Here is a 16,947-nt window from a genome sequence, read left to right on the forward strand (position 1 = left end):
GCCTTCTAGATTAAGAAATCAGCATCATTAAAAATATTCCAGTGACAAAATATTTTATTTCAACTCTACTTCACTTAAAAATAAAGCACAAGGATTAAATATTTTTAAAACGACTCAAATGATGTCTTTCAGATCAATTTTACTCAGTAATTTTGAATAAACTTATGGTACTTAAGGATTCCTTACAAATACATTGAATTAATTGAGATGGAAAGGAAAGAGAGGAAGACATTTAATTTCAAGAAAATGTTCACATGATACTCTTATTGAAAGACATTAAAATTAGTATTAATTCTCCAACCCTACATCTCCTACAGGTAGGAAGAAGGGTTGTAATAAGCATCATTTGTATCACAAGCATGATTCTAACTATTTAGCATAACTCTGTCCTGAAATCAAACTTTAAAAGTATCATTTAAAATTTTCTTTATCTCGATACTATTTGAAGATGCTTTATGTCACTTTTTTTTCTCTGATTTGTTCAAGGAAACTTGTAATTATTTTACCGCTTCCTGCAGTGGATCAGCACATCTTGTGCTGTGTTGAGACATATGTGTGCGTATTTAGAATCATCTACTCTGTTAAATGGCATCACTCTCCTTATCATCCCAAGATTAATGTGATGCATTTATGGGTGAGAATGACCCTATACTTCTCTGAGTTAACAAATGTCTTCATTTTTGGACTTACTTTTTCACTAGTTTCTATGTTATCTGAATTACAAAGGGTTGTCTGTTTCCTTTCAGAATTTATATACAAGACAGAATTTTACAACACAATAAATAAGCTTGCTTTGGTCATTTTTTTTGTGAATTTTGAGAAAATATTGGCTATTTCTTAAGAGAAAGATAATGTAGAATGATTTAAATAGTTTCTTTTTCTATCCGTTGTTTCGATTTTATATTTATTTTACATATCATTTGCGAATATTTGCAATACTTGTGCATATGCCACAAATCATTTATGAATATTTGTACTATTTATCTTTGTATGGTTTTAAATGCTACCTAATGTACATTACATACGGATGTAAAAAAAAAAAAAAAGATGACTTTCTATGTTGATATATTGAAATTAAAAAAAAGGGCAGCCTGGGTGGCTCAGAGGTTTAGCTCTGCCTTCAGCCCAGGGTGTGATCTTGGAGACCTGGGATCGAGTCCCACTTCGTGCTCTCTGCATGGAGCCTGCTTCTCCCTCCGTCTCTCTCTCTCTCTGTCTCTCATGAATAAATAAATAAAATCTTTAAAAAATATAAAATTAAAAAACAAAGATGGTTCACTTAGGTAATAATGAAATAGGTGATCCTGAGTTCTCTTTAATTTGATAATAATTTAAGAAAAAGCTAAAGGTAGTGGCACTCTCAATGTGAGAATGCTATCGCTGAATGTTAAGGGAAGACCATCCTGAAACTCATTTCCTTGGTTGTCAGTCTGATAAACCTCTTGTTATTTGACTGTGGAATTAATTTTTCCTGATGTAAAATTGCAACAGGCATTTTATTTTATTTTCTTGGGCTCTGTGTCTTTGCAAGTGGGCTATATCTTCTTAATTTGTTCATTTAAGAAAAGGGCAGTATGTAGATTTCACAACAAAAATCAAATCTAAGCTTTCCTTATCTGTTGTTTTCCATGAGGTTCATTTTGAGTCTACTCAAGGTACAGTATGCTGATTTTTATGAAGCTCATATAATTGAATGAAGAAAATTATGTTGTAGTTTGTGGTCACAAACCATGATCTTCCAGGAGTTGTCTTTCCATTAGAATATCTTTTTAAACTTAAACATAATCTTTTATTCATATTTTATACCCTTAACTTATTCATAAAAGTTTATACCTCCTAAATTCATAAAAGGTTTTGATGCCAGTTTTAATATAGCACATAAGTTTTCTGGAACCAATAATCCCCATTCAATTTTAAGGTCCTGATGTCCCATTTAATGCTTGAAGTATGGGACTGGAAGTAAACATTTCACAAAAAGAGACAGATATTGAGGAACAAAGCATAAAAACTATACAACTATTGATCAAAATGCAAATTGTGAAATTATATTTTTAATATTGTTTATAATTGGGGAAGAGTGTGGATTTGACTAACTTGCAGTGCTGTAAATATTTACAGTAAGTTTGGTGTATTGTAACTTGTGCTAACAATTGTTTAGCAACTCTGGATTTCTTAGGCTTCATAACAGCCTTACACGGTTTGGCTTAGAGGTTTCCAGGAACAGACAGAGAGCAATGCATGTGTTCCTCTGTGATCAGGGGCAGGCAGCCAGAGGCTCAGATTTGCTGATTTCATTTTGGCACTAATAAATAGCCACCTGGCTGACTGCTAGTTATAGTTTCACTATATAGAAGTAAATGCTTAAAAAGTACTTCGTATGTTACAACATTGTCTCTAGATAGTCCCCCAGATAGTTTGATCTCATGATCTGGAAGTAAGGATGAGATATAGAAAGTTAATGTGTGTATTTGGAGAAGGGCAAGATTTTTATCACACAGCTAGAAAACTTTCCTTAAACATGAATATATTTATCCTTGACTCCCAAAGAATGCAGTAAGAATACCAAGCCATAAGGTACTCATGTGAAGCTAATTTTAACCTAAATGCTTCCCACGTCCTAAATGAACACACCTTTGGAGAGGTTTAGATAATCCAACATTAGTTTACTGCAAGGAAATAGTCTATTCTCATTATTTGCAGTGGTTGTATTCTATAGAGTCTCTGAAACATTGATTTAGCAAATATTGAACCCTTGCTCCTTGGAAAAATAATACAGGAGTAGATTCCTGTGGGCCTTTTGTCACATTTTTGTCAATGGATCAATATATGATTTTGTTTGTGTGTTTCTGTTTGAAGACATTGTATTTAATATATATTGTTGATTCATTAACGTTCATTAGCATTAAACTCATGGCCAACAGCCCTGTAATTCAAGACTGAATGAAACTTATCTAACACACGTATTTCCTCCCTAAGGCACATCAGGGCCTTCTTCTGCTCAGGAACTCCACACAGCTCTCTAGTTCTATGCTTAAAGCCATTTTAAAGAACAAAATCATCAACATGAAGCTCTGAAATGTGAAACCGAGGCACAAATAGCCCTTGAAAAGGACACTGTTTTAGTGTATGAAAGCTAAAATAAGAAAGCAGAGTGTTGTCTTTTTCAACCTGAGTTGGGAATGTGTGCATCAGGCAACTGAATTTTTGTACTGCCCTGCATATATATCTTCAAATAACCCTAAAGACATTGCAAGTATCAATTTTAGGGTTCCAAATAAATTTTAGTGAGTGGGCGAATTTGCAAATTATGAAATCTGAGAATAATGAGGATCAACTGTACCATATGTTGCCAAACAGAATGATTCTGAAATGTTTGTGTCTATGCTGACTGCATGGAACTTCCTTTTAATTCTGGGAAGTAAGTACAAAATTTTTAAGTTGGAAGAAATATTAGAGATCAACTAGGTTCAAACTCTTATAGCACATGGAATTTTCTGTAAACTATCTCTGAAAAATGAACATAGAAATTAAACTTTAAATTTACCATGATTGGGGTACTATAAATTTCACAAGCATTGATTATGACTCTTGGCTCTTTTAATATAACCTATATTGGTTGATTCTACTTCTCATCTTTTAAAACTACAGAAAACAAGTCCTTTCCTTTGTTCATATGAAACACAATTGTAGAAATTCCATGGTGGCTAATATGCTACTTTTTAAATAAAATTTCTTCTTAAGAAGACTTAATACTTATTTTGTTTTCTATGCCTTCATCCAATTGTCGGGAAAAAAAAAGTTGAGTTGTACAGGCGCAAGTGCAGTTTTATCGCCTTTTATCATGATTAAATATAACTTTTGGTTCAATAGTGTACAAATCAATTACTGATACAAATTCACTTTTAGTTTCTATCTTCAGTTGCTTGGTTTGAATGCTTTTTTTGAAAACACACACAAAAGTAGAGGTGTATGTGTCATGCATGTGTGTGTGTGTGTGTGTGTGTGTGTGGATACACATATATTTGTATAAATAGATAATACTTTTTACCCATCATTTGTCATTCTGGGGGCATGGCCGATTGAAAACAAAGTAAATGGCTTCACTGATTGAATTTAGCCTTACGAAGTATCGACTCCATATGATTGTACGTATTTCATGATCAGTGCATTTTTCTCTACCTTCTGCTCACAAAATAAGTGGATTTTCTTATTATAATCATATTAACATAGGTAACTTAATCAGTGCTTGGACTTGTAATATTTAATAGACATTTGTGGTGGATAAAAATATAACTCTTTAGGGTACTGCATTTGGATTTCTAGGTCTTGTAATTGACCATTTGGCATTCTCTCTGTGTCTGTTTCCTGCCTGCTTTCTTTTGAATTACTCAAAAAAATTTAGGTATATGTTTTTGAGTTCATACCAAAAATTATTTTGTCTGTGACCCTACTATTAAATAGTTTAATAGTTTATCTTTTCCTACTTTTATTTGTACCTTTCTCGCTTTGAGCATAAGATCAGGAGAGTAAATTATTTTCCTTACATAGAGATGGTCATTTGTTAATCTGAATGACTCTCTCCACATCTGTAGAGCTGTAGATGAGAACTATTTTTTTACAGAGGTGTATTAAAGACAATGAGATAAGACTCATATAATTAAAAGCATGACAGTATCTTCTAGAAGGAAATACTGTTGATACTAACAGCTTGATAGAAGAAACTTATATTGAATAACCTGATAGTCCAAAAACTGAATAATGTTACCCTTTGAGCACAATTTATTTTATGCCAAATTTAAAAAATCTTGTAAATATACTCTTTCCCATTGTCTTCATCCATTAACACTCCTGTAACAAAAATACCCTAGACTGGGTGGCTTAAAACCACCACAAATTTATTTATTTTTTTTTAATTAATTTTTATTGGTGTTCAATTTACCAACATACAGAGAAACACCCAGGGCTCATCCCGTCAAGTGTCCGCCTCAGTGCCCGTCACCCATTCCCCTCCACCACCCGCCCTCCTCCCCTTCCACCACCCCTAGTTCGTTTCCCAGAGTTAGGAGTCTTTATGTTCTGTCTCCCTTCCTGATATTTCCCAACATTTCTTTTCCCTTCCTTTATATTCCCTTTCACTATTATTCATATTCCCCAAATGAATGAGAACATACACTGTTTGTCCTTCTCCAATTGACTTATTTCACTCAGCATAATACCCTCCAGTTCCATCCACGTTGAAGCAAATGGTGGGTATTTGTCGTTTCTAATTGCTGAGTAATATTCCATTGTATACATAAACCACATCTTCTTTATCCATTCATCTTTCGATGGACACCGAGGCTCCTTCCACAGCTTGGCTATTGTGGACACTGCTGCTAGAAACATCGGGGTGCAGGTGTCCCAGCATTTCATTGCATCTGAATCTTTGGGGTAAATCCCCAACAGTGCAATTGCTGGGTCGTAGGGCAGGTCTATTTTTAACTCTTTGAGGAACCTCCACACAGTTTTCCAGAGTGGCTGCACCAGTTCACATTTCCACCAACAGTGTAAGAGGGTTCCCTTTTCTCCGCATCCTCTCCAACATTTGTTGTTTCCTGCCTTGTTAATTTTCCCCATTCTCACTGGTGTGAGGTGGTATCTCATTGTGGTTTTGATTTGTATTTCCCTGATGGCAAGTGATGCAGAGCATTTTCTCAAGTGCATGTTGGCCATGTCCATGTCTTCCTCTGTGAGATTTCTCTTCAAGTCTTTTGCCCATTTCATGATTGGGTTTTTTGTTTCTTTGGTGTTGAGTTTAATAAGTTCTTTATAGATTTTGGAAACTAGCCCTTTATCTGATACGTCATTTGCAAATATCTTCTCCCATTCTGTAGGTTGTCTTTTAGTTTTGTTGACTGTATCCTTTGCTGTGCAAAAGCTTCTTATCTTGATGAAGTCCCAATAGTTCATTTTTGCTTTTTTTGCATTTTTTTTATTGTTACATATATATATTTTAATTTTAATACAGAGTCAGATTTTAGAAGCTGTACAAAGGAGAGCCAAAAACACTTTACACATTCATGATTAGCTTTAGTATTTTTTACGGTACATACTGAAAATGTTATTTACTAGTAAGGAATGCCAAGTGTGTCCATCACCATTTGAATAGCTTGTAGGGGATTTGTGATTTCTTCCATGTTATCTCTTCTCAAAACCCAATCTGGTTTAAGTCTTGAAACTATTCTGTTTCTTACAGGTGTTTCTGGAATAAAGGGAGTACTTATAGAAGAATTCATCTTTTGTTTATAAAGTGTTCTTTCAGTATTCATTTTATGTTTACGAGCTGTAAATACGGTCTATAGAGACTATAAATACGGTCAACAACTTTGTACTTACTTCGAACACTAGAGGCCCTATTCGTTGTCTTCAATAAAACAGCTAACAAACAGTAGGTTTTTGTAAAAATGCTTCTACCCTTGTCTGCAACTTTGTCACCAGGTTTTTCTCGGTACATTTGCAAAAGGTCCAGCAGTGTATCTATGCAGTTTTCTGCATCAGAAACTGCTGCAGTAGTTTTCTCATACTTAGCGACATTAAGCAAGACTTGTACAGCATATCTGATGACTTCCATACAAGGAATGCTACGATTACAACTTCGGATCAAAACAAATATTTTAGAAACTGCTCCACTCTGGGCCATGTTCTCGCAACAAAGTGGAGATAATCTAGTAACTACCTCTAGGTGCTTTAAGGCCTCAAGAATAGCAGAAAGGTGCTTCTAGGTCAAAAGATAATGAAGTGCAAGCGCAGTTCTTTTGTAAAGTTTGTTTTCTTCTCGAATCTCCCTGTTAACAAGTTGAAGACTTAGTCGTATAGCTTTAATTTGTGTACAATCATTTTTCTTCCTCCAAGTGTATCCTCTCCATAATGCCTGAATTCTACTGATTGCATTATTAAATTTTTCCTGTTTTTTACGGAGGAGGAAACGGCGTACTGCTTTCTGTATGACCGATGCAGCTCTATTCTGCTGGCTCGTACATTCCGGAACTTCATGCTGACTTGTGAGGATGTTAGGGTATTTCTGAGCAAACCTCTTTTGCTGTAATCTTGTTCGAAACCACCTCTGGATACAGATGACTGCATTAACCTGCTTGTTAGCATTCTTCATAGACATGTGATGTTTATATGCTCTTTGAATTTTAAGAGCAGACAGGTGATAATATGCAGCTGCTGTGAAGTGAAGAAGTCTGATTTTGGTTCTTTGTTCTGAAATTCTTTTTCTTACTAACCAACCACGCACTAGTGCTTGTAGAACAACTATAGATTTTTTTAATTCTACATATTTTATCCTTTGACATTTTCCGGCCTTCCTGGCTCGTATATATCTCTGTATGGTCAAAGCAGCAGACTTCTGCCGGAGAAAGACCTGCCTTGCTTTGTATCTTCTAAAATTCGCTTGGATCAAACAAGCAGCTTCATGTCTTTTCATCATTAAGAAGTGTTCACGAGCTCTTCTTCCAGAAAGTATAGCTCTCCATTTTCTCTGAATGATAATTGTTGATGCTCTCACATTCAGAAACCGTGTTCTCTCCCGTTTGGTGTAGAAGCAACCTTGAATGATTTTAACAGCTTTTAATACAGCTAGATAGTCTTTACGTGCTTTCCAATACCTATACCAGGCTTGAATCTTGCAGGCAGCTTTCACTTGATGTAAATATTTCCTGGCTTTATAGCTCCTCCACACAGCCTGGATTTTTATGGTGCTATCTTTAATTTTCTGAAACCTCCGTTTCTGTATAAATCCTCTCGTTCTAGCTTGAATCATGATAATGCTGCTCCTAATTTGTAAATATACTTGTCTTTGATGTTTTGTAGACAAAAAGGCTCGGTGGTGATTTTGTAAGACGACTGCTGCCTTCCTGTACAATAAAAACTGCCTTCTTGTTTGCCACGTCCTGAAGTACTGCTGGAGGGTCACCGCAGCTCTTTTCTGCTGGACAAACCTTCTCCGCCACACGGCCATCTGAAGGAAGTACTGAATGCGCAGGGCAGCACACTTCTGTGTTTCCAATTTCCTTGTGACCATCTCGCAGAAAGCTCTTTGAGTCGCTACTAGAGCCTCTCTCTGGGGGTACTCGGCCTCTTGTGAACAAGTGACCAGGGAAGCTCCACGCCACTTCTGAGTCCTAAGTGCTGAGCCGTGAACAGCTGCACACTGAGCTTCGGTTCTGCAAGAGCAGAAGGCAGACTGCTTAGCACTGGCTACCACGTTTACCTCCGAGAGGGTTTTCAGTCTCTCTCTAACCTTCATGCCCCTAAAAGCGGCCTGAATAATTCGCACAGACTTCTGAACTGCCAAAAAATTTTCCCTTTCCACTTTTACTCGGATATAGGACCTAAAATAATTCTGTATTACAGCAATGGCGGTTTTCTTTGCTTGATAATCGAGTTTGGCTCTGTGCATTCGGTAGAATGACTGAATTCGTGTGGCAGCCGGGTGCCTATGCTGCATGTCCTCTTGCACCTTACAACTTCTATATGAAGACTGTGTACACACGACTGCCTGGGTGCGCACTGCAGTTAGTGCCTGTATCGTCTTTGGACAAAAATTACATTTGCTCTCAAGTGGAGATAATGCTTCCTTACTTTGGAGGCTTTAAAATGCTTCTGAATAATAGTGGCAGCCTGATGCTGTTCCTGAATCGGTTTCCTTAGGATCATGTCCTGGAAATCTGCTTCAGTGCAGGCTGCTGCTGCATTCCTGAGTGCACTGTGTTGAAGAGCTTTCTTTTTATTTGCTCTATATTTTTCTTGTATTACTTTTGTAGCCCACTGGATCTTTTGGTAAAAAAGATACTGCCTATACATTCTGTATGTGCTTTGTATTAGGATAGCAGCTCTGTGTTTTTCCCTTAAAAGCTGTCTTGCTTTCATTCCCTTATATGTAGCCTGAATGATCAAAGCAGAAGGTCTCTGTCGAACAGAATTTCTCTTTGCAATTTTGCAGCCCTGTATGTTCGGTAATGTTGCTGAATTAAAATGGAGGCATGTTTCCAGGTCTGAAATGTAACATATGTTCTGTGCATTCTGTAAGTGGCCTGGATGAGAACCGCAGCCTGTGCATCTCCTGCAGCTTCTTCTTTGCCACCAGCCTTCGGTAAGATGACTGGGTTGTAATGACCGCTTTTTTTAATTTCAAGAATTGGTGCAAGTGATGCCTGGCACAAATGGTGGCCCGGTATTTTCTCTGAACAAAAACAGTAGCTCTTTTGAGGGAAATGAACCTTTTCCTCACCACTAAAGATCTAAACATGCTTTGAATAAGGGTCGCAGAGGAATGCATGTTTTTCAAATGTTCTCTTTGCCTTTGTGGATGTATCTTGCAAGACGTTACTGTGGCCAAGTTCAAAAAGTGTGCTGCCTGTGTTCTCCTCTAGGATTTTGATGGACTCTTCTCTCACATTTAGATCTCTCATCCATTTTGAGTTTATCTTTGTGTATGGTGAAAGAGAGTGGTCCAGTTTCATTCTTCTGCATGTGGATGTCCAATTTTCCCAGCACCATTTATTGAAGAGACTGTCTTTCTTCCCATGGATGGTCTTTCCTCCTTTATCGAATATTACTTGACCATACATTTCAGGGTCCACTTCTGGGTTCTCTATTCTGTTCCATTGATCTATGTGTCTGTTTTTGTGCCAGTACCACACTGTCTTGATGACCACTGCTTTGTAGTACAACCTGAAATCTGGCATTGTGATGCCCCCAGCTATGGTTTTCTTTTTTAAAATTCCCCTGGCTATTCGGGGTCTTTTCTGATTCCACACAAATCTTAAAATAATTTGTTCTAACTCTCTGAAGAAAGTCCATGGTATTTTGATAGGGATTGCATTAAACGTGTAAATTGCCCTGGGTAACATTGACATTTTTACAATATTAATTCTGCCAATCCATGAGCATGGAATATTTTTCCATCTCTTTGTGTCTTCCTCAATTTCTCTCAGAAGCGTTCTATAGTTTTTAGGGTACAGATCCTTTACGTCTTTGGTTAGGTTTATTCCTAGGTATCTTATGCTTTGGGTGCAATTGTAAATGGGATTGACTCCTTAATTTCTCTTTCTTCAGTCTCATTGTTAGTGTATAGAAATGCCATTGATTTGTGGGCATTGATTTTGTATCCTGCCACGCTAGCTACCAAATTGCTGTATGAGTTCCAGCAATCTTAGGGTGGAGGCTTTTGGGTTTTCTATGTAGAGTATCATGTCATCGGTGAAGAGGGAGAGTTTGACTTCTTCTTTGCCAATTTGAATGCCTTTAATGTCTTTTTGTTGTCTGATTGCTGAGGCTAGGACTTCCAGTACTATGTTGAATAGCAGTGGTGAGAGTGGACATCCCTGTCTTGTTCCTGATCTTAGGGGAAAGGCTCCAAGTGCTTCCCCATTGACAATGATATTTGCTGTGGGCTTTTCGTAGATGGCTTTTAAGATGTCAAGGAAATTTCCCTCTATCCCAACACTCTGAAGGGTTTTGATCAGGAATGGATGCTGTATTTTGTCAAATGCTTTCTCTGCATCTAATGAGAGGGTCATATGGTTCTTGGTTTTTCTCTTGCTGATATGATGAATCACATTGATGGTTTTACGAGTGTTGAACCAGCCTTGTGTCCCGGGGATAAATCCTACTTGGTCATGGTGAATAATTTTCTTAATGTGTTGTTGGATCCTATTGGCTAGTATCTTGTTGAGAATTTTTGCATCCATGTTCATCAGGGATAGTGGTCTGTAATTCTCCTTTTTCATGGGGTCTTTGTCTGGTTTTGGAATTAAGGAGATGCTGGCCTCATAGAACGAATTTGGAAGTACTCCATCTCTTTCTATCTTTCCAAACAGCTTTAGTAGAATAGGTATGATTTCTTCTTTAAACGTTTGATAGAATTCCCCTGGGAAGCCATCTGACCCTGGACTCCTGTCTTGGGAGGTTTTTGATGACTGCTTCAATTTCCTCCCTGGTTATTGGCCTGTTCAGGTTTTCAATTTCTTCCTGCTCCAGTTTTGGTAGTTTGTGGCTTTCCAGGAATGCGTCCATTTCTTCTAGATTTCCTAATTTATTGGCGTACAGCTGTTCATAATATGTTTCTAAAGTCGTTTGTATTTCCTTGGTGTTGGTAGTGATCTCTCCTTTCTCATTCATGATTTTATTCATTTGAGTCTTCTCTCTCTTCTTTTTAATAAGGTTGGCTAATGGTTTATCTATCTTATTAATTCTTTCAAAGAGCCAACTCCTGGTTCTGTTGATCTGTTCCACAGTTCTTTTGGTCTCGATTTCATTTAGTTCTGCTCGAATTTTAATTAACTGTCTTTTTCTGCTGGGGGTGGGGTCTTTTTGCTGCTTTTTCTCTAGTTCCTTTATGTGTAAGGTGAGCTTTTGAATTTGAGTTCTTTCCAGTTTTTGAATGGATGCTTGTATTGCTATGGATTTCCCCCTCAGGACTGCTTTTGCTGCATCCCAAAGATTTTGAATGGTGTATCTTCATTCTCATTAGTTTCCATGAATGTTTTTAATTCTTCCTTAATTTCCTGGTTGACCTTTTCATCTTTTAGCAGGATGGTCCTTAACCTCCATGTGTTTGTGGTCCTTCCAAACTTCTTGTTGTGATTAAGTTCTAATTTCAAGGCATTATGGTCTGAGAATGTACAGGGGACTATCCCGATCTTTTGGTATCGGTTCAGACCCGATTTGTGACCCAGTATGTGGTCTATTCTGGAAAAAGTTCCATGTGCACTTGAGAAGAATGTGTATTCAGTTGAGTTAGGATGTAAAGTTCTGTAGATATCTGTGAAATCCGTCTGGTCCAGTGTATCATTTAAAGCTCTCGTTTTTTTGGAGATGTTGTGCTTAGAAGACCTATCGAGGGTAGAAAGAGCTAGATTGAAGTCACCAAGTATAAGTGTATTATTATCAAAGTATTTCTTCAGTTTGGTTATTAATTGGTTTAAATATTTGGCAGCTCCCACATTCGGGGTGTATATATTGAGGATTGTTAAGTCCTCTTGTTGGATAGATCCTTTGAGTATGAGATAGTGTCCCTCTTCATCTCTCACTATAGTCTTCGGGGTAAATTTTAATTTATCTGATATAAGGATGGCTACCCCTGCTTTCTTTTGAGGACCATTTGAATGGTAAATGGTTCTCCAACCTTTTATTTTCAGGTTGTAGGTGTCCTTCTGTCTCATATGAGTCTCTTGTAGACAGCAAATAGATGGGTCCTGCTTTTTTATCCAGTCTGAAACCCTGCGCCTTTTGATGGGGTCATTAAGCCCGTTCACGTTCAGAGTTACTATTGACAGATATGAGTTTAGTGTCATCATGATATCTATTCAGTCCTTGTTTTTGTGGATTGTTCCACTGAACTTCTTCTTAAAGGGGAATTTTAAGAGTCCCCCTTAAAATTTCTTGCAGAGCTGGTTTGGAGGTTACATATTCTTTCAGTTCCTGCCTGTCTTGGAAGCTCTTTATCTCTCCTTCCATTTTGAATGAGAGCCTTGCTGGATAAAGTATTCTTGGTTGCATGTTCTTCTCATTTAGGACCCTGAATATATCCTGCCAGCCCTTTCTGGCCTGCCAGGTCTCTGTGGAGAGGTCTGCTGTTACCCTAATATTCCTCCCCATAAAAGTCAGGGACTTTTTTTCTCTTGCTGCTTTAAGGATCTTCTCCTTATCTTTGGAATTTGCAAGCTTCACTATTAAATGTCGAGGTGTTGAACGGTTTTTGTTGATTTTAGAGGGGGGGGGGGATCTCTCTATTTCCTGGATCTGAATGCCTGTTTCCCTTCCCAGATTCGGAAAGTTTTCAGCTATGATTTGTTCAAATACATATTCTGGCCCTCTGTCCCTTTGGGCGCCCTCGGGAACCCCAATTAAACGTAGGTTTTTCTTCCTCAGGCTGTCATTTATTTCCCTTAATCTATCCTCATGGTCTTTTAATTGCCTGTCTCTTTTTTCCTCAGTTTCCCTCTTTGCCATCAACTTGTCTACTATGTCACTCACTCGTTCTTCCACCTCGTTAAGCCTCGTCCTTAGGACTTCTAGCTTGGATTGCATCGCATTTAATTGATTTTTAATTTCTGCCTGATTGGATCTAAATTCTGCAGTCATGAAGTCTCTTGAGTCCTTTATGGTTTTTTCTAGAGCCACCAGTAGCTGTATAATAGTGCTTCTGAATTGGCTTTCTGACATTGAATTGTAATCCAGATTTTGTAACTCTGTGGGAGAGAGGGCTGTTTCTGATTCTTTTTTTGGTGGTGAGGTTTTTCTTCTAGTCATTTTGCTCAGTGCAGAGTGGCCAAAAACAAGTTGTGTTGGGAAAAGGAGAAAAAGAGAGAGAAGGAAAGAAAAGAGAAAGAAAAAGAAAGAAAGGAGAGAAAAAAAGGGGGGTGGGGTGGGGGAAGCAATCAGAAATCAAGGAGAAAGAAAAAAAAAAACACAAACCAAAACCAAAACAAAAAAACACGGGGAGTATCTTCTGATTCTGTATACTTTAAGTCCCTTGACCTCCCCTGGAACTGGTCCCTCTCGCTGGTCTTCTTGGGGAGGGGCCTGCTGTGCTGATTTTCAGGTGTTAGCACTTGGGGGAGCTGCTCTGCCCCTGCCTGGTGCAGGGCTCAGTGGGGGGTGTTCACCCGTGAGGCCCCAGGAGGAACAGCCGCAGTGGCGGGGCCAGCTGTGCAGCCCTGGAGTCAGCTCCCGCAGTAACTCCCGGGCTCTCCGTCTGCAGGGCCTGGAGACTCCGGGGCGGGGCCGCTGATCTGCTCAGCTCGGGGCAGGAGCGTCCTCCCTGTCCTGGGCCCTCCCGGCCTCTGCCTGTCCCGGGGGAGGCCGGATCCTGGGCTGTTGCCTGGGCCCTGTGCTCCGGGGCCTGCGCTGTTGGATTCGCTCCCGCCCCGCAGCCCCCTCCGCGGAGCCGCTGCCTGAGCCCCTCCGAGCTGCTCCAGGTCCCGCCATGCGCGCTGCAGCCCTTAGGGAGCTCAGCGCATCTCCCTGGGGCGCAGGTGCCTGTTAGTGTCCCTGCAGCCCGAGGGCATCCCCGCCCTCCTGGGTCCTGCTCTAATTCCTCGCGGGCCCCTCCCCCTCGGAGGCCTTTTGTTTCTTTATTTCTTTTTCCCCTGTCTTCCTACCTTGATAGAAGTGCGAACTCTTCTCACTGTAGCGTTCCAGCTGGTCTCTCTTTAAATCTCAGGCTGAATTCGTAGATTTTCAGGATGATTTGAAGGTTATCTAGGTAATTTGTTGGGGACAGGTGACTTGGGGACCCTACTCTTTCGCCATCTTGCCCCTCCTCCAGCACAAATTTATTTTTCAGAGTCCTGGAGAGGGAAATCCAAGATTCAGTGTCCGGTAGGTATAGACCTGCTTTCTGATTCATAGACGGCTTTCTCACTGTAACCTCACATGGCAGAAGGGGTCAGGAATCTCTTTGGGGTGTCTTTTAAAAAGGCACTAATGTCATTCCTGAGGGCCCTACCTTGATGGTCTACTCACCTCTCATAGCCCCACCTGCAAATACTATCATCGTGGGAATTAGATTTCAACAGATACGTTTTAGAAGGACCCAAACTTTGTTAATAGCACCTGCTCTGCCACAAATACCCCAATTTGAAAAGTGCCTTTAAATGTTTGATTAACATCTGCAGGAAGAATTAAATCAAAACTGCTAAATATTGGGGCACCTGGGTGGCTCAGTGGTTGAGTGTCTGCCTTTGGCTCAGATAGTGATCCCAGGGTCCCAGGATCAAGTCCCGCGTCAGGCTCTCCTCGCAGAGACTGCTTCTCCCTCTGCCTATGTCTCTGCCTCTCTGTGTTTCATGAATAAATAAAATAAAATATGTTTTCAAAAAGCTTTAAAAAAAACCCTGCTAAATATTTTCCCAGTACTGTAATCCAGCCAAGAAAAGTTGAGGTGACATTTTTTATTAAGAAGTATTTGTTAGGTAAAGCAATGTTTTTTAAATGTCATTCTTCATTACAACTATATACTGTTGTTGAGATCATAAATTCTTTTTCCTTAGATTGCTTTGCTGAATCTGACATGTATAATCATCTCATTTCACTTATAAATAATTTCGATGAACTTCTTCCCTAATTATGGTCTATATCAATAATATCCTTTCTGTCCATGTTCTTTGCCTCCTTTCCCCTGTCTCTGCTATTTGTGTGTTCTATCCCCTGGATACTTCTCTTTTACTTCCATGGTACCTTACTATTATGTTCCTTGGTGGTTTTCAAGGTCGTACCTCCTGCTGTGCACTATTATGTACATTTCTGTCAGTGAGTGACAGCAAAGAGGAATTTCTAGACTCTTGATCTTGTTAAAGTCACTGTCACAAAGATCAGAATTAGAATCAGTTTCAGTTTATTGCCCACTAAAATCAGAAACAAACACGTTGTAAAAGCACACAGATTCATTCAAAAGAAGCATAGGCTGACCAATTTTTAAATCTTTTTTAAAAATTCTGTTATTCTAGAACTACAGGTTATTTAGAGAATAATTTGCTGGAGTACATACTTCCCATTTTGGGTCTTTGCTTTTTATTTCTTTACAACTTTGGTTTTCTAACAACTAAGCTAGTGAACATAGTAAAGTTGAAAGTGTCTTTGTGCAGGATTGTTTAACAGAATTTCTAAGAAATGCCTTTTACATGGCTTTCCTTTGAGGAACTTTATCACAAGAAATATGCACCTGATACCCACAACTCTTGGGAGCTATAAGCAAAAGGGCCAAATATTAAAGAGGATGTTCTAATTTTTCATTAAAATTATTTATTCCCAGTCTGAATTTTCCTTTATTCTCAGTGTATTTGGTATAGAATGACAGGATTTCTAAGAGTTAAAGGAAAATCCACATTATTGTTTTTTATTTTTATTTATTTATGATACTCACAGAGAGAGAGAGAGGCAGAGACACAGGCGGAGGGAGAAGCAGGCTCCATGCACCGGGAGCCTGATATGGGATTCAATCCCGGGTCTCCAGGATCGCGCCCTGGGCCAAAGGCAGGCGCCAAACCGCTGCACCACCCAGGGATCCCGGAAAATCCACTTTAGATGTTTCCTTATTAAGATATAAATAATGTTCTTGCCACTGTGATCTATTGTTACTGGTTTTATTTCCAAAGGTGAGATTTTTTTGTTCAAAGAGGTTATGACTTACGGGGCTAGACATTTTGTGGAAAAGCTAAAAAAGTGATTGGAAGTATTAGATGAGTAAGATAGAGAATTCACCATATTTGGTGAAAGATAAGGATCAGACAGCAAAAATCAAATCGATTTTTGGAGGTATAGTCTTTTGTTGCAATCTGCTAGGCTGTTAGAATTAGAAAATTGTATTATTCCCAGTCTGCTACGAATGTGACTAGTTAGACTAAAAAAAAATAGTTTTCATGATTTTTCTGCTTTGATGTACATATTTCTTACATGATATTTTGCAATAATAAAGGACTCCCAAGGAGTTATTTGGTCTATTGTTATAATAATAGTTCTTACCTTACTGTTGAAAACTTTGCAAATAAAATATAACTAAAATCCTAATTTTAAGCATTAGCAATGGAAATGTGATGGGAATTTATGCATTTAAAATTTTATTATCAAAAATAAATAAATAAATAAATAAAATAAAATACAATAAAATTTTATTATTTACCTTATGGCCTTGAAATGGTTTAATTTACTTGTGTATGTGTGTTTCCTCATCTGTAAAATGTAGATAATAAGCTAATTTGAATGTGTAAATGGTAATTATGCCATCTAAGTTGTAAAAGTAGAGGTTTATAGTAACCATATTAATAATATTTGCAAATAGGATAAAATATTTTTTCAGTTCATAAACTTTTAAAGAAGCAGTTAAGTTGCCAGTTGCCCTTCTTATACAGAGTAGGAATATTGTGGTAACACAATATCTTATGTAGTTAAATTATTGAT

The 16,947-nt window shown here is 38.3% G+C and overlaps 1 pseudogene; it reads right to left on the minus strand.

Moving 5' to 3' along the window:
- Positions 1–5,895: 5,895 nt before the first annotated feature.
- LOC140596387 (abnormal spindle-like microcephaly-associated protein homolog pseudogene) lies at positions 5,896–16,192 on the minus strand (annotated as a pseudogene).
- Positions 16,193–16,947: the final 755 nt, after the last annotated feature.

This window comes from Vulpes vulpes, unplaced genomic scaffold (genome assembly GCF_048418805.1).
Source record: "Vulpes vulpes isolate BD-2025 unplaced genomic scaffold, VulVul3 Bu000000642, whole genome shotgun sequence".
Lineage (NCBI taxonomy): Eukaryota > Metazoa > Chordata > Mammalia > Carnivora > Canidae > Vulpes > Vulpes vulpes.